We start from the raw sequence: 27,423 nt of genomic DNA, 5'->3' as shown, positions 1-27,423 counted from the left end.
ATAGCAAATGTTCAGGTTACATAGATTTAGAGCCACTATACCCCTTCAAACTAATCTGTTGATATGTTCATTGTCATTTGCTAAAGGGGTTTGTGGTGAAGCTTTTCCATGTTGAGTTCTTAAAAATTGTGGTGGAAAAACCCACAGATCTCGACTTCTCCCTCAGGGTACCCTCTCTGGGACAGGATGTGTGGGAGGGATTGGATCCAGGTGGGTTTAATTTCATGTATTTTTTACCTACAGGGTTTGTGTGGAAGCATGGGAAGAAAGCTTTCCTCTCTTTTCAGAATTTAAGGTGGTAGCGCCCTCCTTAAACAGGAGATGGGGAAGAAAGTAGAGCACGTGAATCGAGGAAAGAGTTAAGATTTTAGAGGAAGTGGAATCCTGACTGGCAGGAGATGAGAAGGGAACAACCCACTGGAGATTAGAGATCACAACTGTGTAAGCAAATAAACAACCATGTCAGAGAGAGCCAAGGGGGTTACTACACAGGGGACACTGTCCATGATATCAGATAAATTTGTAAAATAATTCTTAGTTGTGCAGGGCAAAATATGAGCTGCCTTGTTTCTGTTTAAATGCTGTAATTTCCAGATTGCTACCAATGTTTTTAATTGTTTTAACTGTTTTTTTGTATCTATGTACTTACGGTGTAAATCCACTCTGAGCCCGCTCGTGGGGAAAGTAGACTATAAATTAATTAAATAAATAAATAAAAATGAATGTTGCACGCTCAGTCTCAAAACAAGGATTATGCAAGACTTCTAGATACTTCAAGGCATAGCGACGAGTGTAATCACTTCAAAATAATTATATTGTGGAAGTAAAAGTGTCACAATAATATACTTTTGGTCGTACAAATTGGAGGCTACTTTATATTTTTCCTATAGTTGAGAAATATTTTACAAAAAAGAAATTTCAGTTTAACGTACCAAAGGCAAGAGTTGATCAAAGCCAAACACAAGCTCAGACTTAGAGCTTAAGTGCATGATTTGGGCTGTCAACCTGCTGGCAGTGGCTGGAGATCTTGCAGAATTGCAACTGATCTCCAGGTCACAGAGTTCAGTTCTCCTGGAGAAAATGTCTATTTTGGAGGATGGACTCTATAGTATTATACCTGCTGAGGTCCCTCCCCTCTCCAAATCCTACCCCACAAATCTCCAAGAATTTCCCAACCTGGAGCTGGCAATCCTAGCACTGCATGATGCAGGCGCTGTTTGCCATCAAAATCTTATTATGGCTTCTCTTCTCTTACAGTAAAATCTGCTTGGAGAAATAGTGGCTGTTTTCACACATCTTTAAAGAGACGGTCCACTCACCGAATGTTGCCGGCTTTCCCCCTTCACTCCACATGTCTTCGAGTTCAAAACAGTAGCAGGCTGTTTGGCTTCTGTTTTGTCAGCGCCTTTTCGGGTACCATGGGAAAATGCATTGTCAGAAAAAGTGCTGAAAAAATGGAAGCCAAACAGCCTACTACTGTTTTGAAATTGCTGACATGTGGAGTGAAAGGGGAAAGCCAGCAGTGTTCAGTGAGTGGGCTGTTCCTTTAAGGACGTGTGGAAATGGCCAGTGTCTGTGTGGGGAGTCTAACCCTAACCCTAACCCTGCCCATCCCTTTGTCACAGCAAATCCCACACATACCCTCTCCATTTTCCCTCTGCAAGATTCCATGCACAGCATTTTCCGAAGAAGAAAGAGGCTGATGGTTGCTGTTATATGCAGTTGTTAGAAACTATAGCTCTTTTAAGCAGCCTCCATATAAAAGCCTGTGGAACAGTCTCCCTGAGAAGGTGAAGTGGTCACCACACCCTTAGAATGTGCAGGGACATATTACTTGCTAAGACCTTTAAAATGCAATCCTAAGAAGAGTTATTCCAGTTTAAGTCCATTGAAATAACTGGAATAATTCTTTTTAGGATTGCACTGTCTATGTGGTTTGAACTACTGGTATTTGCCTCCTCAGTTGGAATGAAGAGACAGACAGTGGCTGTTTCCACACATCTTTAAAGGGATGGTCCACTCACCGAATGTTGCCAGCTTTCCCCCTTCACTCCACACGCCTTCGAGTTCAAAACAGTAGCAAGCTTGGCTCTAAAGAGCAACTTAGTTAAGCATATTAAATATTAAATACGGCAAGGGCAACTAGTGGTACAGGTCAAGCCACGTGGTCACCCCTGGACCTCCACCTTGACCTGTCTGAGCAAGCCCTGCTGTTCTGGGTGGGAGCTGTCCCTAGAATGGCTTGGACCCAGCTGACCAGGCAAAATGATTCCCCCCTTCAAATTCCCAAAGCCTCAGCTGTACAGCATGAGCGAAGGACTTGTATATGGAATTTCCTGGAGGCAGTCTGCCCAGGCGGTGGTAGCTGTCACAAGCATATCATCTGCTCCTGGCATACCCCATTTCCCCACCAATGGGGAAGTGCCAAGGGGTGCTCACCGGCCCACTCCCTATCCCCAAACACTATCCTGCCAATGACCATACAAAATGGCACCACCATGACCAATTACCTCAAACCTCCACAAGCATTGCAAGGTAGGCAAAAAACCACTCTCCCCTGAAGCCAATTAGGGGAAAGGGGAAAAAATTCCTACCTGGCTCTAGAAATAGCAGCCAGCGAATCCTGCACTACTACATGGTGAGGTGGGTGGGCCAAGCATGCGGAACTGCCAGCCGAGTGGGTGGAGCCACCTTTAAGGTGTATGGCTCCACCCACCCCCATCCAAGTACCAGGATGTCTGGGGAAGAGCTCTGCTTCTCCCAAGGAGGCAAAGCCCGGGCCCCATCTTAAGCCATGGAGCGGTAGCCAGGAGTGCTGCATTCTGTGTTTATTGGGGGAAGTTGATGGGTTTTTATTATATTATGAATGATTTTAATTTGGAATTGTAAGCTGCCGTGAGCCACAAGGGGAGAATGAGGTATAAAAACTTATCTGCATGGCCTCTAAACATGTTTTCTATGCATAGTATTCATTTACTCTGCAATAATCCCAGATCGCTGGAATCCCAATAATCTCCCAGATCGCTGGAATTACAATTTATCTCCAGACTACATAGATCAGTTTCCCTGAATGAAATGGTATCTTTGGAGAGGAGATTTTATGGAATCACATCCACACTGAGCTCCTCTGCCCTCCCCAAATTCTGTCTTTCCCAAGATCCTCCCCAAAATATCCAGGTATTTCTCAAGCTGGAGCTGGGAACCTTAATTCTAGTCATAGGGCAAAGCTACAAGTGACGAATGACACTTGAATGGCAAGTGTATTTCTCCCTGTTCACTTGCACTCCACTCAATCCACTTGCTGTTCAAGTGTCATTCGTCACTTGTAGCTTGGCCCATAGTCACTTAAAAAAAGAAAGTAATATTTAATCTATGGTTACCTATTACAATAAATTTCACGCACACCCATTCAGCAACATTTACTATTTGGACAGGTATTTATGAAGAAGCAGAATTCTCTGTGTCCATTTGCAGTCAAGAAGTATATTTTTACCTTTGAGATATTTAACTCCTAGAGAACTAGAAATAGGATGTGATGTAGGACCTATATCCTAATGAATCTAGCGGAGCGTGATAACAACATTGTAAGAGGTATATGCAATGTCTCCCCCAAACAGGGTGTTGTTTTACCAGAGATAGGCACTAGAAAATAGAGTGTGTCTAGGGCATTGGCGAACATGTTTTGAGTGATCTGGAGTTACGATGTAGATTCCCCACTACTCTGCTTGAAGCCAGCTGGGTGACCTTGGGTCAGTCACAGCTTCTCAGAGCTCTCACAGCTCCACCCACCTCACCGGGTGATTGTCGTGAGGATAATAATAACACACTTTGTAAACCGTTCTGAATGGGCGTTAAGTTGTCCTGAAGGTATATAAATCTAGTATTATTATTAATGTTATTATTAGCATCTTCTTCAAATTACTGAGTTCTCCTAGCTATCCTGTATCGTTTGGATTCAACATCAATTTACTTATATAGAGATAAGCAGATGATATTTATATAGTGATAAGCAGAAGACATCCTCTGATGTCTTGAAGTTTGCCCGTTGATCGATTTGGTTCAGTCTTAGTTCTGAAGTTCTGCTTGTGTAAGATTTAAACTATTTGGCTTACTTATTATTCATCTGATACTTTTGCTCAAAATGATTTTCCTGTCTGAATCAAACCTGTTATATGCTAGAGAACACTTTGCCATGGAATAGAAACCTGCTGGAGGCATTCTGCTTGGCAGAGCATTTATTATATGATTTTCTTATATAAGATGTTTTTCTTGTACCTAATTCTTTAAAAGCTATATCAGGATTAACAGCTGTTCAGACAGGTGTAGTTTACATCCCCTATAGTCCTAGCAAACTAACACATTCAGATACTAAATTTTATAGAGAGTCCAGTAGCACCTTTAAGACTAACCAACTTTATTGTAGCATAAGCTTTCGAGAATCACAGTTCTCTTCATCAGATGCATGGAGGGGAAGAAGAAACTGGTCAGATATATAGGTGGAGAGGGGAGGGAGGAGTAGATGCAAACAGTAGCTTCTGATATGGAGATCAGTTTGCTTCTGTTAAGGAAGTCTGTAAATACAAATAATAATCTCTGCCCACAGCCCTAGTGCATATGTGTCATTTTCTTAGTTCAAGAATTAATTTCTGCGGTGCTTGGCAAAGGAACCTAACTGCTTTTTACTTTTGTCTGGACATCCTTATATTTGATTCTTTATTATTACCTCATCACAGCTGTATTCTATGATTGACCAAAAGCAAGTTTAGTCCACAGCACCAGTCCTATACATCATATACATAAGCAGTTTCCCTGACCTGGATAGCCCTGGCGAGCCTGATCTTGTCAGATCATGGGAGCTAAGCAGGGTCAGCCTTGGTTAGTAATTGGATGGGAGATCTTCAAGCAAGACCAGCATTGCTATGCAGAGGCAGATAATGGCAAACCACCTCTGAATGTCTCTTGCCTTGAAAACCCCACCAGGGGTAGACACAAGTCAGCTATGACTTGATGGCACCCTCCACCACCAATAAGCCATTAATTTTGATTTTTGTCCACAGACTAGAAAGCCACATATCAAAGTACTTGTACCATGTATGGTGCAACTGTAAGCAACGTTACTCCCTTCTAAGCCCATTGACTTCAATGGATTTGAAAGGTTGCAACTTTAGGATTGAACAGTTGGGGCCTTGGATATAAAAAATGGCGTTAAGCCATCTTAAATGACTTGCAGAGCTTTTTGAATATCACTTGTTTTGTTACAGGAGGAAAAAAGTGGAAATGTATTAAAGGAACGGCTACCTTCTTTCAATGGGCTGTATATGAGCTCTTATTTTATTTATTTATTTTATTTGACATATTTATGTGCTGTTTTTCTCTTTCAACACAAGAAAAACAAAACAGCTTACAAAAACACAGTCAATTCAAGATGAAAAAGAGTCCAGTAGCACCTTTAAGACTAACCAATTTTATTGTAGCATAAGCTGACGAAGAGAACTTGATTCTCGAAAGCTTATGCTACAATAAAATTGGTTAGTCTTAAAGGTGCTACTGGACTCTTTTTGATTTTGCTACCACAGACTAACACGGCTAACTCCTCTGCATCTATAATTCAAGATGAGACAACCGTTCAACATTCTAACACATCAACCCTGTAAATCACAAAATTTGGAATGGAAGAGAAATGCGACACCTGCAGAAACCACCCAAATAGTGAAATCCTAGGAAGAGTTACTCCAGTCTAAGACCATTGATTTCAATGGGATTGGACTAGAGTAACTCTTCTTAGGATTGCACTGAAAAATACTTTTTAAAAACCCCTTCATATGAAACACAAAATGTTAAAAATAGGGACAGAGCATAGAAAAAGTAGCTACCTGTAGGTTGAGGGGGTAAGCTAGCAGCTTGTCTCCCTTGCCAGTTTCCAGGAGACTGCTTATATGCGAGTTATTAAGATCCCATCACTTTTCCCTGCTATATATTTTCAACAAGGGAACTAATTATGTAAGTTTTTTACTATTAATTCTTCCTACATTAACCTTGACAGGGCAATCCTAAATAGAGCTTCTAAGCCTGTTTACTTCCATGGACTTGTAAGGATTTATCTGTGCTTAGAACTGCATTTTTAGACGTTTGAGTGTGGATTCATTGTTACTTCGAGTAAAGAATGAACAGAAATCCTGAATAATGACCATCTGTGTAAGAGTTAGGAGAAGCTGCTTTAAATTTGACTTTTATCCAACACATTTCTGGGGATCTTATTTCTCCCACCCCACCCCCAAGATCAATGTTGTATTCCAAGTTATCGAAATCAGTTCCAGCTGAGAAGCTGCCGGGTCTTGTGTTGTTAGGGTCATGAATCAGCGGAACTTCTGTCTCCATTGCCATCTGAAGGGGAGTGGGAAGAGATGGCAAACCAGAAGCAAGTTTGTATGAATCATTGTGGTTTGCACGCACTTAGGAATTAAATAATTTCTGGTTCTTTGAGAGTTTACAAATCAGCACCTTACTTTTCAGTCTTCCATCCAACTGCTTGATTAGAACCAGCAAAGTCAAGTATGGAGAGCCTCGGTGGCATTTCTGTATTGCAGATACACAACACTGCAGAAATCACTTTTTGTCCCTTTTTAGATCAGTTCCCTCCATAGTTTTAATGCTGGAGTAATGCTCACCAACAGTTAAGTATCGTTTTTTTAAATTGCCTGTTTGGTAATATCATGCAGTTCAGAACTCAGGGTTAATGTTTGAAAGGAATACTTGGGACACTGTGTTGATTCTTCCCAAAAGTCTTGCCGAATTATTATGAGTCAGTTGAGGAGTCTCCTTGATTGTATCAGAGAGGGGAACAGAGGTACCTTTAGAGATTCAGTCTATGATCCTTATAAGAATCACAAAATTTAGTGGCATTTGCGCCAAACAGCGTGTGGATATAGTTCGTGTTGCTTATCTAGGCAGGCTTTTTCTTGCATACCAAATTCCCTCAAATGTATCTATATCCCATCCTTTCCCCAAGAGTTCAGGATAGCAGACATGGCATTATCTCTTTTTTTTTCCTTCACAACAAACCTGTGAAGTGCATTCAGCTGAAAGACAGTGGCAGTAACCATCACTGTGTTTATCTGGCTGTTACATTTCTTTCTTCCCCTTCGCCCAAGGAGTTCATGGTGGCATACTCTACTCCATTTTGTCATTACAACAACCTTAGACCTGTTCACATCACAGTAACCTCACAGTGCCTGTACATCTGTTTGCAGGGGTCATTTCAGAGAAAAAGAGCTGGAGGAACTCATTAGCATAACTCATTAGCATATACCACACCACCTTGACATCACCGGAAGTGTGTCATTGGCATAACTGTTTTGCATATGCCACACCTCCTGACATCACTTATCCTGGCTGTTTTGGACCCAATCCTGGCCACTCAGGGTTGAAATTGGGCCCAAAATGGCAAAAAGGGGCTGAAAATGGCCGAAAAGGAGCCCAAAATGGTCAGGATTGGGCCTCTGCTGAGTGGGAGAGTGATCCACCACCCATCAGAGGTCCGTTCTGGGCCATTTCGGGCCCAATCCAGGCTGAAACGGGCCCAAAATGGCCGAGAGTCAAGTGGGCCGGGCCACCTGCCATGTGACCTCTTTGGGGAACTGCCGGAACTGCGTTCCTGCATGTTTCCCCTCGAAATGAGCCCTGTCTGTTTGTAAGAAACACCCATTGCATGAAACCAGGGACCAGTATCTGGATAAATATGGGTTTTTTTTAAATCACACATTCAGCTGTACATACATTGACTGTAACTTGAGAATTACTGAATGCACATACAAAGAATAATCAATTGTTCATTGTGCACTGACTATATGTGTGTTCATTGTAACTTGTCAGCAGGTCTTTTGTGAAATAGGTGGTGACTGCTCCATGGTCTACTTTTAGATATCCAACTACAGCTTTGTTTAGCCATTGATGGACTATGATGTCCTTTCCACCGTTAATAAGATGTGAAGAAAATGAGCTCATTTTGAAGTAAAAATTCAGTGTGAATAGAGACATTTGGAACTTATTAGCAAGGGCAATGGAACTGTGGGAAGCAACGGGGCAGCAAAAAAAAGCTTCTGCCTCATACAGTTGCCACATTGTGACCTGGCAAAATTACAGACAATCCAGGCAATCACTTATTTAGTGGATCAAAATGAGAAGGGTATCAAAGGGATTACTTCAATGATCGGATAAATCAGGGTGTGTACTAGTCACACTTTCCCCGTTATTAAGTTTAGAGTTGCCAAACAATTTCCTGTGCTCATAGATAAAGTCTACTGTGGAGGTGTATCCTTTCCCATCACACCCATTTTCTGATCACCATGCTTCAAGATCTGCCATTAGCCTTGACCATAAAAGGGAGGTAAAGGTAAAGGTAGTCCCCTGTACAAACACTGAGTTATTACTGACCCATGGGGAGACGTCGCATCATGACGTTTTTTTGGCAAACTTTTTGTTACGGGGTGACTTGCCATTGCCTTCCCCAGTCATCTACACTTTACCCCCAGGAAACTGGGTATTCATTTTACCGACCTTGGAAGGATGGAAGGCTGAGTCAACTTTGAGCTGGCTTCCACCAGGATCTAATTCAGCAGAGCTTGGGCTGCAGTACTGCAGTTTACCACTTTGTGCCATGGAGCTCTGACCATAAAAGAAGACAGGCAAAAAGACAAGAGTGTCTTTTTTCCCTATTAGACTAAATGCAGGTAAGATGGGGAGGCAAGGCAGTAGCTGATCTGAATGGCCACGATCCAATGAAGTCATAGATATCTCTATAGGGTTAAAAAAAACTGTTGGGAGACCCAATTATAAATTGCCAGTTAACATGTAGTTTGGACCCTATTCTTCATCAGATCACAGGTAAAGGTCTGCAGGTAAACCTTTGAGGGAAGAGTTCAGAGCATATGACCAAAGATCATACCCTATGGGGTGGGGTTGAACACTCCCCCCTCCCCCCAGCTGGGTACAAAAGATCCTGTCAATGTCCTCCCAGAGTATAGTACTGAACCATTTTAGTATTCTGAATCAGTATGATATAAGCAACTACTATGTATTATAAGTCATACGCTGCTCACTGTACTAACTTTGCAAGGCAAACTTATCTTACTTCTAATGGCTGAAGAGCTGAAGTAGTTATAAAGAAGTCAAAGTTCTTGACTACTCAGTCACCATAGATATTAACATTGCCCTTTGAGAGGGAGAGAGGTGGGGGTTAGGAACACCAGCACTAGACTATTTTTAGAGCTGTTTTCCTTCTACCTTTCATAAATCAAACTGTAGTTTAATTACAAATGTATTACTACTAGCAGGCCACAATTTAAACTGTAGGCATAGTGAAAATTAATTGTTCAGTTCTAACAAGGGCCCACGTTCCTCATTTTTAACAATGTCTACAGGAAAAATAAATAAGGATACTTTATGAGCTTTTCATGAATATTTATTGAATATGTTATGATTTTAACCAAATGTACCCTATTCAATTGTCGGCCCTGAAGGAAAGAGTGGCAGAATTAGGCTGTCTGTCAGTTGGGGATTTCATCGGATGATTGAGGGAAGGAATCAGTTTGGCTTCATTTAACTATGAAGAGACAAATTACTTGGATCTACTGATAATTTCTGTGAGGAGGAAATGGATTTCTCTTCATAGAGGACAAGTATGTTGTGATGACACCCAAGCATTCAGGAAGTGTGTACATCACAGCCCTGCTCTCTGTTGATGCAAGTGGTGCACAGCCATAAACAAGGATATGCCTTGATCTTACATGAAGGAAGATGAGGAGGACGTGGCTTGATCTGCTATTTTGTGGGGTCATCTACTGATTTGTTACAGCTAAAGATGAGACAGAACAAGGATGTTTGATGATAATCTGGCCTTGGAAATGTTGACTTCTTTGGAGGACCCCTCCCCCATTGTAAGATCACTGTGTATGAATTACCTATTTAGAAATATTGTAGAAAAAAGCAAGAATCCAGTAGCACCTATAAGACTAACGAAATTTGTGGTAGGTTATGAGCTTTCATGAGTCACAGCTCACTTCTTCAGAAACAGCTAGAATGTGAGTCCATCTGTGCTTATATCTTGGAGAGCGGAGTGATTTCAGATGCTGAATCACAACAGCTGGTGAATAACAATAGCAGGCGTGATTGGATAGGGTAGGGTATGCAGAGCAGTAGTGAGTGTGGAGAAATCAGCATCGGTAGTGAGACAGGAAGCCTAGATCTTGATTCAATCCAGCTTTGTGTAGTCTCTTTTTCTAATCTCCCTTTGAAATTCCTCTGCAGGATAACTGCTACTTTTAGGTCTGCAACTGAATCTCCTGGAAGGTTAAAAATGTTCCCCTACCGGTTTTTGAATGTTGTAGTTTCTGATGTCCATTAATTCTTTGTCAAAAGGACCGGCCAGTTTGTCCAATGTGGGTACGGGGGCGGGGGGAGGCATTGCTGGCATGTGATGGCATAAATCACATTAGAGGACAAGCAGGAGTATAAACCTGGCATGGCTGAACTTGTTGGTTCCATTGATGGTATTGCTAGGATTTATATGAAAGCAAAATTGACATCTTGGTTTGTTGCAGGCCTTGGCACCAGAATCCATGTTACTGTTAACATGGTGTTAACAGATCAACAGATACTATTATTCAAAAAGGCTTTTTACTAAGTTAGGAGGGAAGTATTGTAGGGAGGGGGTCTCAGATGCTTTGCTAATGAGTTAGGGACCATAGACTTCACCACTATGTTGCCTTATGTAATATCTGTTGCTTTGAATATGTAATCCTATGTACTATCTGTGCTTCATGTTATCTAATGTCAGTCCTAGAATTGATTATGTTCTGTTTCAGCCATTCTTCAACTCTGTATTGGATCCTTGCTAATGCAAAGTCTTTGTAAAATCCTATGACATTGTTTACGGACACAGTATGGAAATGTCCCTGATACTGTATGGAAATGTCTTTGATACTGTATGGAAATGTCCTTGATACTGATTGTGCCAATCTCACACTATCTAATCTCAGTGAGAAAGGTGAACTATAAATAAATAAATAAATAAATAAATAAATACTGTCCGGTTAAAAAGTGCCATAGCCCAACTGTAGAACAATATGTCCAACCTTCGTTATTTTTTTGACCATCCATCTGTTAAGAAGAGCAAAAAGCATATATGAAGGAGCTTCCCCGGCTAGCAGCATCATTTCTCTTTCTCTTGCAGTGGGAAAATTAGCAAAGTTGCATGGTACAATCCAGATATCTTAATGGTGGTCATTCAGTTGTTGATTGCATTCTCCATTGTGAGGTCTTTGATTTTAATCGAATCATTGTGTGCACATATGGATATTCCTGGTGGCCTAACCAATGAACGTAATTAAAAGAAATGATGGGCTTTCACTTTAAGCAAACATCTGGTTTTGCTTGAAACAAGATGACTTAGCTGTTTCAGAAGCATACTTGTAACCCCGGATTCACATTTCCATCTTAAAATATATTTTTTCTCTGTTCAAGCAGCATGTTAATGTAAACACTATATATAACTGACAACCCAAATTTTTAGAAATATTTGGTGCTCTGAGCATTAGTGAGACCACAAGAATTATTACATTTTTGATTTGATCTCTGTAAATCTGTTTCAACAGTCACTCTGATTTAAACAATTATTCAGATTTATATTCCGAGAGCTATAATTTGCAGAAAATGTAACCATGCGAGAACATTTTTTCATATAATATGTCTTGGCAACCAGACGTTGTTGTGATGTCATTGCTCGAGATTTAATGGAAATACTGAGGGAATAGAAGGAAAATAAGCCCCTCTCTTTGAAGTATGTCTCACAAATTTCCCTCTCTATCCTCTTAAAGATTATGCCTCAGAGCATACTTTCAGCCAGAGCAACACTACAGTAGCCCAGCAGAAGAACAGTGCAATTCCCCACCCCAAACCCTTCCTCTAGACAGATAACCTTCCGTGTGAACTGGCTCTCTGGGTAATCTTTAAAATGTGCAGTGATTTGGTTTACATGTTTCTGCACTCTCAGAAATAAAACGGCAGATGTGGGGAGAAAATTATGCAAACTGGGTTTCTACATGATGTACAGTTCGCACATCGGATGGGTGTTCAAATTGCAGGTTATCAATATAGTGGAGCAAAATGGGTTCACACCACTTTATCACCATCCTGTTCTATCCCCAGGGATATCTGCATTTGGGTTCATTTAGCCCTTGAAGACTGTCCGGAAGCCACAGGTGGTACAGAATGCTGCAGCCAGAATGTTGACTGGAATGGGTCGCAAGGACCGTATCACTCCAGTCTTGTCTCACCTACAATGGCTCTCAATTTGCTTCCAAGCCCAACTCAAGGTATTGCCCTTTAATGACCTATACAGCTTGGGACCAGCATACCTGAAGGACTGCCTTCTCCCATATGAACCTACCCATCCACTTCAGTCATCCTTTGAGTCCCTACGAGTGCCCCAGCTATCTGAGGCTAGGCGGGTGGCAACCAATGAAGGGCCTTCTAGGTTGTGGCACCAAAACTTTGGAATGCCCTCCCCAGCGAGACTCAGCTGTCTCCCTGTATTGTTGTCATCTGCCAGCAGCTGAAGACTTTTTTGTTCTGTTTGGTATACCCCCAATAACTGTTATTGGTGCTATGTGTGTGTAATTTTTATTGAATTATTGTATATAAAATTTATTTTTAATGGGTTTAATGTTGAAATATTTGATATTTGCTGACTTGGGGATTGTATTTGGGTGGAAAGGCAGTAAAGAAGTATTTCAAATAAATAACCAAATAAATAAATGTTTCCGGTACGTAGCCATGTTGGTGGGCAGTAGAAAAGCAATACTGGAATCTAGTGCACGGTAAAGACCAACAAGCTTTCCAGGATATAATCTTTTGAGAGTCAGAGTTCCCTTTATCAGATACAAATAGGAATGGAGATCCCTGAGACTTTTATATCACAGTCATAAGATCAGCAACACCCTTCCACTCTCTACATCAGACAAACAGGCCAGTCCCCACACAAAAGAATAAAAGGACATAAATCTGACATTAAAAACCACAACACTCAACCAGTGGGAGAACATCTTAATCTTCTAGGACATTCCATTGCTGCCCTAGGAGTGGCAGTTTTCAAACAGAGAAGTTTCAATGGGCGATTACAATGCAAGATTGCTGAGCCCGAGATCAATCACAAATTCAGAACAGTGGAACCCCCCTGGGCTGAATAGGGACATCGGATTCTTATCTCACCACGGATGTAAATTTCTGCATTTATTAGCCATAAGCAGGGGTCATTTTGTAGAAAAAGGGCTGGAGGAACTCATTAGCATAACTCATTAGCATATGCCACGCCCCTTGCCATCACCGGAAGTGTGTCATTAGCATAATTAATTTGGTCAGGCCCCAAATGACCAGGATTCAGTTGCTGCCAGACGGAGGTGTGTTCCCCCACCTGGCAGTGGCCCGATCATGGCCATTTTGACCCCAATCCAGGCCAAAACAGGCCCCAAATGGTCCCCAATCCCAGCCATTTCAGCCCCGATCCTCGTGGAAATGGGCCCAAAATGGCTGAAAATGGCCCTTTTGGACCTGGATCAGGGCCAAAATGTCCGGGATCGGATTGGTGCCAGGCAGGGGAGGGTTCCCCTGCCCCAAATGCCCAAAAGTCAGGTAGGTGGGGCCACCTGACAGTGACCTTTTGGGGGAACTGCCGGAACTGCGTTCCTGCGCGTTCCCCCTCCAAATGAGCCCTGGCCATAAGAGTTTATCCCCTGCTCTAATCAAGCTTATTACATTTTGCAATGTACTGTTGCATCCTGACTCTCTTCTTGGCAATACTCCCCCCATCTTCAAACATGGATATAAGGGCTCAGGGATCTCCATTCCTACTTGAAGCGGATGAAGGGAGCTTGACTCTCAAAAATATATACCCTGAAAAACCTCATTGGTCTTGAAGGTGCTACTGGATTCAAATCTTGGTATTTGTTTACTGCCAAGCCACTCAAGGTCATTTAAACTTTAAACAGTACCATCCTCAGTGGAATTACACCATTCTGTGTCCATTAAAGTCAACAGGCTTAGAAGGGCTCTACTTAGGCTCAACAGGCTCTACTTAGGATGGCAGTATAAAAGACTTGACAATACAACAGCAGAAATTCTTTTAGGCCACTGATGTCTAGTAAGTGATATCATGAGATCCCTGGCTTGGGCTTCTTTTCATTTGCCTTTCCCACTGGGCACACAGATCTTCCAGTAGTTCCTGGGAAGGTGCTGGAAGAGCTGTCGAAACACAATTAATTCAAGTAGATGTCTCCTCAGGAAATGATGGCATGCAATCTCTGTTGACACTTCTGCTCCTCCCTCAGGCAACATGGATATTTCAGTAATTTCCCTGTAATGGATAGTGGACGAGCTGCCTCAGATACTCTCTCAGAACACAGGTAGCTCTTCCATAGCCTGATAGTGAACTCACTAGCTTGTGCTTCTGCTCTTTCCCTGAAGGCAACCCAGGTTTTTTTTCAGAAAAGACCTTAATACCTTTTCCCCTCATACCTACCAAGTGTTCAGTTATTTGTTCAGTGACACTACTATGAGATAGTTGAATCTGGACGGTCCAGGTAGCCTGGTCTTGTCAGATCTCAGATGCTAAGCTTAAGCCACTAATTCAGCCAAAAAATCACATTTACGGTATATTGGACACCAAAGGCCTTTTTAGTAAAAGCTTTACGTACAAGTCTAATTGTTGGTATTGTAACATACAAGATGTGCGTCTTAAGCATATACTTTGGACATGTCCAGTTATTCAATCCTTTTGGGAAGAATATATTACTCATATTAATTTTGTATTATAATACTCATTTATTTTAGAGGATGTTTATGTACTTTTAATAATAATAACAACAATAATAATAACATTCAACTTATGTACTGCCATTCAGGATGACTTAATGCCCACTCTGAACGGTTTACAAAGTATTTTATTATCCCCACAACAAAACACCCTGTGAAGTCGGTGGGGCTGAGAGAGCTCCAGAAAGCTGTGACTGACCCAAGGTCACCCAGCTGGCTTCAAGTGGAGGAGTGAGGAATCAAACCCCACTCTCCAGATTAGAGTCCCTCACTCTTAACCTCTACACCAAACTGGATCTTAATCTATTGCCCGTCTCTTGGAACCTAACCGATGGTCAATGGAAATTGACTCTCCGTGCCTTTAGAGTTGATAACAGACTTATGCTACAGCATTGGAAAGACAAAAGCCCTCTTCTTGTAACTCATTGGATTGAAGACCTTATAAACTTATCATATTGCATATATATGACAATTGGTATGGACTTATTTTTAGATATTTGAAGACCCTTTATAAAAGCTTATAAAAGCTTAAGATTCACCAACATTGTTTCTTTTTTTATTTTTTCTTTCCTATTTTTGTTTTGTTTTGCGCAAATAAATATATTTTTAAAGAAGCTAAGCAGGATCAGTTCTGGTCAATTTTTTGATGGGAGTCCACCAAGCCAGGGCAGGGTTGCTATTTAGAGGCCATCTCTGAACGTCTCTTGCCTTGAAAATCTTAAGTGTTGCTGTAAGTTGGCTGTGACTTGACAGTGTGCACAAGCACACACACAGTGACGTGAGAACCTTACCTTTAGGAAGAGTGAGTGGGCCTGACTCAGGAGGAGGCAGGTCATGGAGTGTTATGAAGGAAGCAACATTATTTTATTTTATACAATATATACAATTTATTTTATACAATATATTATTTTATTTCATTGAAAGTGCTGGGTTTTCTTACATAAGGACTCTATGTGAAAAAGTGGAGAATGTTATAAAAAGAGTATTTAAACATCAGTTAAAAGTTTCCATTACTTGACCCTTTAGTATTCTTATTGGCTACACAGACGAGATAGAAGAATGACAGATAACTTCAAAGAAGAATATTTTGATGAAGAATCAGAAATCTTAGAAAGTGAAGTAAAAGCTGTACTCAAAAGTAGGAGACACAAAGCACTGGAGTAGATGGGATACCAATAGAGCTATTTCAAACTACAGAAACTGAGTCCATCAAAATCTTTTTTGTATGAGCCAGGATCTTTTATTGTTTTTACAAGTGAGACAAAGCCTTGGAAAGCAGTGGTGAAAGCACAAGCCCCAAACCCAACCTGCCCATGAGAAATACCTCTCATCTTCCCCCTCCCCAATTACCAATCACCTCCCCACATTCACCACACCTTACTCAGAAATGTTTCTCCAGTGACAAATGCAGTGCCTGCTGCCACCAAAACAGATAAGAGACCACCTCTTCTTCCACCATTATCATACACTGGAAATATCCCCACTCATTGGCTAGGAGGAGAAGACGTGTGCCAAAAGGAAGATGTTTCTTCTGGTCTCCTCCTCAGAAAGGTCCTGAAGACCCTGGAGTTTGTGCAAACTCTCTAAAACCAGCTGGATATTGGCTTTGATCTTGGCAGAGTCTTCAGTGAGGGTCTTGCTGAGTGTGATCAGCAACTTCTTCTTCTTCTCCGTGAAGGCCTATGCCTCAGGCACGGTCAGCTCTGCATAGAACCCATACCCCAGTGCCAAGAAGATGGTGGAGGTGTCTGACACTTCTGCCTTGATGTAGAAATTGCAGCTGAGGTCCATTTGGGTGACCAACTCCTGGCTCCTGTCTCCTGCAACCCTTCAGTCATGGTTTTCAGCTGTAGGTACTGGGCAGTCTTCTTGTAGCCTTCATCCTGCTGCTCCAGTACTTTCTGAAGATCTCTTTGCAGAACAACACTGATGAAAGTTTAGTAGCAAAGCACCTTCTCTTGCACTTGCTTATCACTTAGCATTGCCATAGGAGCAGTGGTGACAGGGGCTGAAACTATCCCTGTTTTTTATAGTTAAACTCATTTTCCCCATAGCTCTCGAAAAGACACAAAGGGAATGCTGAAAGCATGCCAGCTAGTACCAGAATTGGTCTTTTAATACAAGCTTTGCAGTGACCATAGAGAGTGTTAAGGGAGTCCTTCAAAATCTTAACAAAAGTCTGTCAACAAATATGGAAAACAAAACAATGGATCACAGACTGGAACGCTCAGGCTAAATTCCAATTCCAAAAAAAGGTGATGCCAAAGAGTGCAGCAACTATTGGACCATCACGTTAATTTCCCATGCTCAAAATTCTACAGCAAAGACTCTTACCATACGTGGAATGAGAAATGCCAGATGTTCAAGCTGGATTCAGAAAAGGAAGAGGCACTGGTGATCACATTGCAAATTTATGATGGCTAATGGAACATATCAGAAAATTTCAGAGGAAAATCAGCCTATGTTTTATAGATTACAGAAAAGCTTTTGACTGTGTGGATCATGAAAAGCTATCAATGGTGTTAAAAGAAATGAGGGTGCCACATGATCTGATTGTTTTGATGTGCAAACTATACTCTGAGCAAGAGGATAGTATTAGGACAGAATATGGGGAAACAGAATGGTTCCAGTTGGCAACAGTGTCAGAGAAGGATGCATATTAATCTCCCAGCCTGTTCAACCTTGATGCAGAACATATCATAAGAAAAAATGGATTAGATTTAGAAGAACATGGAATGAAAATTGGTGGAAGGAACATTAACAATTTGAGATATGCAGATGACACCATTTACTAGCAGAAAATAGTGAAGACTTGAAACGGCTACTGATGAAGGTTAAAGGAGAAAGCACCAAAGCAGGATTACAGCTGAGCATTAGGAAGACAAAAGTAATGACTACTAAAGAGTTACACAATTTTAAAGCTGACAATGAAGAAATTGAAATTGTTAAAGATTTTCTATTCTTTGGCTCAGTTGTCAACCAAAACAGTGACTGCAACCAAGAAATTAGATGATTGAGACTTGGAAAAGCATTTGCAAGGGAACTAGACAAGATCCTTAAAGATAAGGATGTCTCTATGGGGACCAAGATCAAGATAATCCAAACTAAGGTATTTCCCATTACTTGTATGGATGTGAAAGTTGGACAATGAAGAAAGTTGACAGGAAGAAAATTGATTCACTTGAAATGTGCTGGAGGAGAGTTTTGCAGATACCATGGATGGCCAAAAAGACAAATAAGTGGGTTCTAGATCATATCAAGCTTGAATTCTTCCTAGAAGCTAAAATGACAAAACTGAGGCTATCATAGTTTGGTCACATCATGAAAAGACAAGACTCTCCGGAAAATTCAATAATGCTAGGAAAAGTGGAAGGCAGTAGAAAAATAGAAAGACCCAAAACAAGATGGCTTGTTGGAGGTGATCTGACAGCACATAGCATACAGACATTAGCTAAGAACATTTGTTTGTTTGCTCCATTTTATGACTAAGGTATCTCTTTGGTATATATATTTTTTGTAAAGCTAGCATTCTAGCAATCACATATATGCACCATACTCACACGCACAAAGATAGGAAAAACATCATTTCTTCCGATTTATCAACAGCAGAAGCAAGACTGGAACTTTCACCGTCTGAGGAAGGCTATCTAATCTGGTTTATTGTGAGATCTGAGGGGAGACAAGTGTGTTTTATTAAACCTCTAGCTCTCATGCACTTCATCACATCTGCTTGCTAAATTTTTTTTTAAAATGCAAGGATATTAAGAGAAACCTTTCATTATAAAAAGCATACGTTAACTGCTACATACAATAGAATGAAAGACAGTGAAGAAAAATCTATTCATATGGAAGCCATCCATCTGGATACACCTACATTGGGTACACAGGGATTTCCAGCACTATTGAAAAGGTTATCCCCTAGAACAAGATATTAAAAATGTGCCTTATGTGAATTAGGGACTTGAAGAATCACTTAGAGATTCTCAGAAAGAGGAGTGGGAGAGAGAGAGAGAACTGAATTCATGTTGATTCAAACATAGGAAATTGTGTATCCTTTGCCATGGTACTAACAAGAATAACACAGAGTATATGATGTATGTATTTCTCATCTGATAATTTCTTCAGCTACGTAACTACAAATAGCAATGCTTGTTAAACTCAGCGTCTTACTCTGCTTCCCTCATACAGACTCTTTGATGGATTCTTTCCAAGTTGTCCTCATGCCAAAACTTGGCTTTGTCTGACGTATCTTCACGATGATTTTATTACCAATGGGGGATATTTTATTGAGGCACCTAAAGAATTATGTTTTTAGGGTGCAGTCCTAACAGTGCCTTGCTAAGTCGAGTCACACCCTTCTAAGGCCATTACATTCAATAGGTTTTAAAGGGTGCAACTCTGCTTAGGATCGCACTGTAAAACTGTCATGGCATATGTGACCAATATTCATGTATATCTGGCTGCTGTTCTTTCTGTGCAGGTGGCTCAATGTTCTCTCTCCTTTTCTTGTACATTCATCACATATTATAAACACAGGTAGGTGGATAAGGAATCCGTGTCTATGATTCCCCAACTTAGTCCCCCAGTCAGACATCAAGTCATAGCTGACCCCTGCTGGGTTTTTCAAGGCAAGATACTAACAGATGTGCTTTGCCATTGCCTGGCTCTGCAACCCTGGTCTTCTTTGGAGGTCTCCCATCCAATTTCTAACCAAGGCTGATCCTGCTTAGCTGCCAAGATGTGATGAGATAGGGCTTACCTGGGCTTCCAGTTCTATACAGCATGCGGCTTGCCTCAGCTGAATTCTTGGTGATGACATCGCCCACAAAAGGAAGCAGGAAACTAGATGTACTCCTCCATGCTCATCCATCTCTGTCAAACATCTGATAAACAGCTGCAGTTGATTTGGGCTCTTCTTTGTTGCTTGGATTAATCTTGCATTCGTACCTGTATATTTCCACGGCAGAGCAAATAGTGGCTCCTTGGAACTGTTTCAGATTAGGACAAAACAGTGTGGAGAGCAGGCTTAATCCATCCCGGCCTTCACACCATAGAGAAGGGACTCTGTTCGTGGATGTCTCAGTGTCACATCTGTCTGAGACCATTTTGCTCTTTTTCTGCATTTGGGGGGAAAAGACCTTCCTTTTGTGAACTGGCAACCATTTCAACTCCGCCTGCAAAATTAAATGAGTGAACTATACGACTGAACGTGACCTCAATCCTAACTATCTATTACAGAATTCCAGCAGAAGTTAATATTTTTATAAATATTGTATCCATGTTTTTGATCGATCTGCAACATTTTTCCTCCAAAAAATGCTACGCAAAATCCCGAGCATCTTTTTTTCTTGGTGTAATAAATACAGTTTATGGTCAGGCATTAGGAGGAGCTACAGTTAAATTACAATGATCCAGAGGAGTTAGCCGTGTTAGTCTGTAGTAGCAAAATCAAAAAGAGTCCAGTAGCACCTTTAAGACTAACCAATTTTATTGTAGCATAAGCTTTCGAGAATCAAGTTCTCTTCATCAGATGCATGATCCGAACTGGTCAAATACAGAAGAGGAGGGATGAGAGGGGAGAAAGAAGGGGACAGGGATGCAATTAGGAGACAGAATGCAATTAGCGTGGAGGCAGTCAAAACATTCCTTTGCTTGGAAATGTAAACATCTCCTTTTGGTGTGCAGTCAGTTTGCCGTATTCATTTGTAGCAGTGAAAGTATCCAATTCCTATGTAGTATAAGCCTTCGATGACCACAGCTCTCCCTGCCAGCTGCATCTGACAAAGAGAACTGTGATCCCCGAAAGCCCACACCAGGCGTCACTGGGCTCCCCCAGACCACGCCTCTGTAAAGGGAATCTGTTACCTGTGATAATGTAATAACCATTCATAGTCTCCTTGTGATATATGTCCCCTTCTTTCTCCCCTCTCATCCCTCCTCTTCTGTATTTGACCAGTTCGGATCATGCATCTGAAGAAGAGAACTTGATTCTCGAAAGCTTATGCTACAATAAAATTGGTTAGTCTTAAAGGTGCTACTGGACTCTTTTTGAGTTAAATTACAAGACTCTCTTCTGGGCTGCTTGCATTAGGAGTTAGAGAGGGAAATGAACTTGAAATGAAGTCTATCTTTGTAGACACGCATAAGTGATTTTAATATTCGGGGTTTAAGCTGAATCAGTCCACCTCCATGTTCCAAGGTCTCCTGCTGGTGGGCCTTTCATACGGAAGCTCACAAGACTCAGTGTGTGTGAAAATGAAAACGAAGAAAAGGAGAAGGTGGCAGATAGGTTAACAGAGTACAATAAAGCTTTCATGCAAAGAAGCGAGTGCTGAAATGATAGGGAGCAGCTTAGAAAAGCATTAGCAAGTATATGGAAGCAGTTTGTCAAAATTATGTCTGATTAAAAGAGTAAGAACAGGCCTTCTCTGTTCTCTAATTTATAGAGCCCAAGGTCAGAGGTATCTGTTGAAGGCAGCTATGGCTTAGCTCGCTTGCATATTGCTTGTACATCAGTCTCTGGAAGCAGAGAATGCAGAGGAGAAGAAATAGAGAGAAAAGACTCCGGGCTGATCTACATATCAAAATGAAAATGATGAGGAATGGTTACTGTAATGTTTAGAAGTCCAGTTAATGTTTGATTATAGGTCCAGCTACCAGAATCTGGAGCAGTTTCAGGTTAGTTTTTGCTTAGAATCATAGGCTGATTCCACACACGTTGGATAATGCACTTTATCAATCATTTGAGGTGGATTTTTTGTTCCGCACATGAAAAAAATCCGTTCCAAATGATCTATAAAGAGGATTGGAAGTGCATTATCCAACGTGTGCGGAATCAGTCATAGTGTTGGAAGGGTCCGACTCCTTACAAACCATCTAATCCAATCCCCTGCCCAATGCAGGGAAAAGCTGAAAGTATCCCCGACAAGTATTTGCCCAGCCACTCCTTGAAGACTGCCAATGAAGGGGAACCCACTCTATCCCCAGGCAGCCGATTCCACTGCTGATTAGAGATCAGGGTAAGCTGGCTAGGGAAACTGCAATAAAGGACTCAGTTAGGCCTTGCATTCCTTCCTTTCTTTGTTCTTTGTGTGTAAAGTTATGCCACGTTTATTGAAGAAGAGCCTCTGCATCTTCTTGATTAACTGCAGCATTTTACAGTTATAGTGTTGGACTGGGACTGGAGAGACCTCAGAAAGAAAGCCCATTGGCTGAACTTGAGCCTAGAGCTGCTAATCTCCAGGTGGGGCCTGGAGATCTCCTGGAATTACTGCTGATCTTCAGACTGCAGACATCATTTCCCCTGGAGAATATGGCTACTTCAGAAGGTGGATCGTATGCCATTATATCCCGTTGAAGTTCTCCCCTCCCCGAACTCTGCCCTCTCCAGGATCTTACCTCCAATCTCCATAAATCTAACCTCAAATCTCTATAACCTAGAGTTGGCAACCCTACTTGGGCTACTTAGCCTCTCAGGCTAACTGGCCTTATAGGCTTGTTCGGAGGATAAAATGAAGGAGAAAACAATAATACATACACTGAATTATTTGGTGAAAGGGTAGGCTAAAGTTAAAACAGAGAGAAAGATGCACCCCCTTAGACTGTACCATGCAGGATGGCACACAACTGAATTCCTTCTACTTATCCAAACTCCTCCTGGATTTTTGATGAATTATATATATGTTTTTAAAAGGACTGCATTTAGTAGAGCTTGCCACTGGGATATGGCTTCCTGCAAGACACATTCATCATATTCTCTATCAAAGTGTGAAAAGGTTGTTTCTCCTGAATTAAACCTGGAAGAGGATCATGAAGAAGGTTACCCATTATCTCAACGACCTGTGATTAGAGATGGGCACAGACAGAAAAAAAACAACGAACATGACGTTCGTTGTTTGTTGCCATCCACAAACAGGGACTCATGAACATGTTCATGGTTGACTATTTGTGGGGGCCAGCAGGCTCTCCTCCAGCCATCATCCAAGTCAACATCCCTACTGCACCACTCCCAGAAACATGACCTGAGCAGGCACCAGGAAAGGTACCAATAATAAATAATAGCTTGGCTCCTGAGTCTGGCAGCAGCCCTGGAACTTGAAGGGTAGATCCCTATCCCTCCACACACAAAGAAAATTCAAGTTCCAACGCACTCTCTCTATCAAAATGCCAATAGCAGCTGTCTCTCCCTCTCCAAAGCCAGAGCTGGGAGCCCCCCTCCCCCCTGGTCTTTGTTTCCTTATAACAAATTTGGAGCGCCACACCTGAAAGGTAGACACCTATCAAGCTAAATTGGGCTTAGATTGGGGTTTCCAGGGCAACAGCAGGAGTTCAGATAGAGTTCGGACAATCCCTGCCTAAATTGCCAGGGGAATTGATTGCAGGTGCCAGACTGTCTGGCTTGACGAACAGCAACGAACAGCATCTAACAAGGCTTGCAATGACCACCTGTTCATTTAGAGTGGGGCCTCAAGAACAGCTTGTTCGCGAACAGCAGATTGGGCTGTTCGTGGCTTTTTTTTGTTTGTATTGCTGTTTGTGCCCATCTCTACCTGTGATCCCAAAGCTTTTTATAAAATTTAAATTTCAGGAAGATGCGGGAGGTGGGTCCTGGTTTGGATCAGAACTATAGCCTGGGACGGTGGTGGTTCTGAAGGTTTTTCTCTAAGAATTTTTCAAATCTAAAATGGTCCCAGTGAGCCTTTTTTGCCCTATTGGGAAAACATATGGGCAGTGATATGGGCATCTGTACATTGACCACAGTGGGGAAAATAGTACCTACCTGGGGCCATTTCAGATCAGGAAAATGTGTGTGTGTATGAAAGAGAGATTACTTAACCTCTCCTCTTTGTGCCAGTGTAAATCAGGGCACCACATGCTTGGAAATTAGATTTTTTAAAAAATGCTAGAGCTCCATACACAGAACTCCAAGTGTGATGTGTAGATGAGTCCATTACATAGAGTCCTTCAGGGCCGGATCTAGGGTTGCCGGCACCCGGGGCAACCCTAGCCTGACATCGCGCGTGTGCGCATGCTCCTGGTGCGGTGTGATGATGTCATTTTGATGATGTAATCACACAGGGCGGTGGAGGCAGTGTGCGGGGCTGGGAAGCCACCTGCACCATTCGTCTCCCCGCAGGCGAATGGTGCGGGCAGCCTCGCAGCCCCCCGCGCTGCCTTTCGCCTGCCCTGCAGGACAGGGGGTAGCCGGCTTGCCACACGCCCCCTGTCCTGCAGGACAGGCAAAAGGCCGTGCGGGGGGCTGTGAGGCCGCCCGCGCCATGTGCCTGCCCCGCAGGACAGGGGGCGGCTGGCTGCCCCTTCTCCTGTGGGGCAGGCGAATGGCATGGGCGGCTGCGCTGCCCTTTGCCTGCCCAGCAGGGCAGGGGGTACAAAGCAAGCTGGCCACCCCCTGTCCCACGGAGCAGGTGAAAGGCAGCGTGGGGGGCTGCGAGTCTGCCCATGCTGCCACCTGCGCACTCCGGCAGCTGGCAGCTGCTCCCGGCACCCCCTCCCTGGCGGAGCTGGGGGAAGACTACCTCCCCTGCCCCCCCTTGATCTGGCCCTAGAGTCCTTATGCAAGATGGTGGCTATTTGCATTTTTCTGCCAGCTGATTCCTGAACTGAACGCCATTACTTTTGCAACAGGCGACTGCGTCTTATCTAACCTCATGTTAAAAAAGACAGGGAGGACATCTGGAAATCAGAACATTTCCCCCCCTCCCTATTTTTTACCATGAAGATCTACATGCTGGAATAGCAACCCAGGGCATGTTTAGAAGAGAATAACAATATAATAATATTTGATTTATATACCACCCTTCATGCCCACTCAGAGCAGTTTACAAAGTATGTTATTATTATCCCCACAACAATAATCACCTTGTGAGGTGGGTGGGGCTGAGAGAGCTCCAAGAGAGCTGTGACTGAGCCAAGGTCACTCAACTGGCTTCGAGTGGAGGAGTGGGGAATCAAACCTGGCTCTCCAGATTAGAGTCCTGCCACCCTTAGCCACTACAACAGTCATCTTGCTGAAGATAAGCAGGTCTAGATCTGGATATCTAAAGCCAAGATGGGAGATCACCAGGAACCTTATGTATTCTGCCTTAAATCCTGTGGAAGAACAAGAGGATGCAAATAAACAAAGTGCCCACACCAGGCATTATGCTGGCACATAGTATTTTGAGCCATGTCTCTGTTAAAGAATATCTATTACTTGTCTGCATTCCTTCAAATAACACAAGAATATTACGAGATTGATCTATACATGTTCCAAACTAAAATATATGCAGAGCCAACAGAACTCCCTTTTGGGGGTGGGGAATAGTCAGAAGAAACTTGCACTCAGACTTAAGCAAGTGAACATGCAATGCAAAATTTAACAAATATCCCTCCAGATGTATATTAGATGACTACATATTTTACTAACCTGACCACAAAGTATTTTATGAAACAATGGCAAATTCTCTAATGCAGCATGATTTTTAAAAAAAGAAAGAAAGAGAAAAGAAGCCAGGTCTGTCAAAGAATACAATTTAATATGCAGTCAGGTTTTGCATGTAACAAATTCCAACTCTGTATATTTTTGTGCGGCAGCAGCTAAGTAAGATATATGGGTATTTCAGAATATCTGCTAGCTTGTGGAATGGGAAATATCCACACCATTTAGTGAATTAAGCACTGGTTTCACTGTAATTGAAAACCTCAAGCAACCGTTTAAGGTCATTCATTTTTGAGCAACAACAATACCCTTTGTTGACTTAGGATTTGATCCCATTCCCACTGAAATCAGAGAGATAGTCTTTTGTGGGAGTTTGAGGCTGGAGTTGTGGTGATAGTGGAATCATATAGACTGTAATCAATAGCAAAATATAAATGGGGTCTGTGCAGCTCATTAAAATTAGGGATTATGTAACCTGTTAATTGGGCCAAATTATACACAGCACTAGAATTCCATAACTGGAACTCCAGATGTGTGCCGGGGACCTAAAAAGCAGGGCTGATGACCCAATATGGATCAGGTTCATGGTTTGGGGAAAGGGGAGGGGGGTAACTCTTCACTTCTGCAGAATTCCTGTCTCTCTTCGAAATGCTTTAAACCTTGGTAGGGAAAAAAATGACAGGCAAAACACGTAACTTAGTTTTTCTATAGTGGATTTTAATGTAGTTGGGGCTGGTGGATGGGATTTCTTATCAGGGAAGTGATGTGATAGCAATAGCTAAATTTCCCATCCACATTGCCACGGCCCACTCCAGATCAGGTCTCACCCTATATCTACTTTTTAAGTCTGAGATCACATGTCTGAATTTCCAGTTATGGAATTCCACAGTCACATGCTGTGTGGGTCGTTGTCTATGGCTGCTTTCATGTGTGGAGTTTTCCAGCATGGAAAGCAGGAAGCCTTTGTGTTTGATAGGAACACCCGCATGACATCACACTCATTCCAAGCACTATTGCAGGACTTACCCTATAAGTCAGAGAAAGAAACAACAGCCACTTCTTCTCCAGTTAAGAGAGGAATCTGTGGACTGTTTGCAATGTGGATAATCCTTCTGCCACCACTTTGAAGAGGGGAATGCAGCTCAGGTCCACTTTCACTGCCCTCCCCTTTCTAGCCCCTTTCCCTGCTGAGTCATGATGTACTACAGGGGGGAAAGAAAAGTGAAGGGGAAGAGGGTTCAAGCTCCAGTGAAATCACCATCATCATGACTGTGCTATTGCACAAGTGCAATGGAGCAAAAGAGGGAGAAGTGGGAAGTGGCAAATTTTATTTATTTATTTATTTATTTAATTAGATTTTTAGTCCGCCCTCCCCGCCAGGTGGGCTCAGGGCAGAGGACAACATTTCAATTTACATTAATACAGTTAAAAACAGATAAAACAGTAAACAAATAACATTAAAACGACTTTATACAATACAGCTTCTCTTCAGATGGTGATAATAAAATACTGCTTTTCAAGCCCCGGCTCATATGTAGGGTGGTGGACAGATCTTTAGTGTGGCTGGTGGGGGCCCAACCTAGCCTCTGCCATATGCCTGGCGGAACATCTCTATCGTACAGGCCCAGCGGAAAGATAATAAATCCCTCCGGGCCCTGGTTTCCTCAGACAGAGAGTTCTACCAGGTCGGTGCCAGGACCGAAAGGGCCCTGGCTCTGGTCAAGGCCAGGTGGGCCTCCCTTGGGCCAGGGACTACAAACAGTTGTTTATTTGTTGAACAATGAAATACAATGGGAATGTTAGGGAATGAAGTTTCAACTTCATTGAAAAGCTGCTAGTATCATGAGCTTACTCCATCTTTGCCAGGGATAATGTTCACATGCAAACATCAAACATATATAGACTTCCAAAGTGGGAGCAAATTCTAAAATCTCCCCTCCCCCAGTCTAACGGTCAGCTAAGCTCAGCGGGAAAGCATCTAAGGAAAACAGCAGAACTGATGTATGGGGTTTTCAAGGTCGTGGTGTCTGTGCAGGCGCCTCTTCCCAGAATAAGGAGAGAGATAACAGCAGGAACAAACGCCTCCCTTGCCTAGTTTCACATTGCGGGTCCGAAAGACA

The 27,423-nt window shown here is 42.3% G+C and overlaps 1 pseudogene; it reads right to left on the bottom strand.

The window, feature by feature from the left end:
• Positions 1–16,356: 16,356 nt before the first annotated feature.
• LOC129324058 (protein UXT-like) lies at positions 16,357–16,847 on the bottom strand (annotated as a pseudogene).
• Positions 16,848–27,423: the final 10,576 nt, after the last annotated feature.

The sequence above is a fragment of the Eublepharis macularius genome, chromosome 1 (genome assembly GCF_028583425.1).
Source record: "Eublepharis macularius isolate TG4126 chromosome 1, MPM_Emac_v1.0, whole genome shotgun sequence".
NCBI lineage: Eukaryota > Metazoa > Chordata > Lepidosauria > Squamata > Eublepharidae > Eublepharis > Eublepharis macularius.
This window is presented reverse-complemented; position numbering and strand designations above follow the sequence as displayed.